Raw genomic sequence first — 890 nt, forward strand, 5'->3', positions numbered from 1 at the left:
GCTATGATATTTTATCGGGATGCCAGGATAATCGCTGAAGGCAATTATCCAAAAATAAGTTAATTAATTTAATATATATTGAGTCCTAAAAAACTCCATATTGTTCCAGATGATTGCCTCAGCTTCAACATACTTGGTAATCTTGATCCAGTTTGGAGACTCTGCGTATATTGGGGGCTGATGTCCACAGCGCATATACACTTCTGTTTACTACCGCTTAGCAGTCAGCAAATTTGTTTTATAGTGAATCAGAAAAATTAGTCACAAAACTTTATGAATTACACGTTTTTAAATAATAATTCACTTTCTATTGTTTTATGTTGCATTAAATATAAATAAATATATACAAATAATATATTAAAAACAATTTATTAGTTGCTTTTGCTTGTTTCTGATATTTACACATCCAGTGAAAATCTATCTCATTAAATTCCTCCCTTGACTCAATGCCACTGGGAACCCGTAATAAAAAATATAATTGTTTGAGAGTGGTTTATTTCATTATTAACATACACAATTTTGTTCCATTCTACTCTCAACTTTTATTCTCACAAAACTCTCCAACGTTTCGGCCCTCAGTCCATAAAGGAAGGCAAAAAAGGAAACATTCAGTAATATAATTTTAAACGATTTAACCTGTCATCCCTCAGATGAAATACAATTTTATTAATAAATTTTTTAAGAAGGTAATAAAAATAACGGATGAAATTAGATTGGTGATAATAAAGGAAAAGTTATTTAATATGTTTCAGGAGAAATTTTATCCTAAAAGGTAATTAAGAAAATATGGGAATTGCATGAAAATGCGATAAAATAAAATAAAAAATACTATAGATGTAATTATATAAAGAGTTTGTCAGGAGGGAGGGAGGGAGAGAGGGAGAGGGAGG

Source organism: Halyomorpha halys, unplaced genomic scaffold (assembly GCF_000696795.3).
Source record: "Halyomorpha halys isolate HHAL.00 unplaced genomic scaffold, Hhal_1.1 Scaffold848.1, whole genome shotgun sequence".
NCBI lineage: Eukaryota > Metazoa > Arthropoda > Insecta > Hemiptera > Pentatomidae > Halyomorpha > Halyomorpha halys.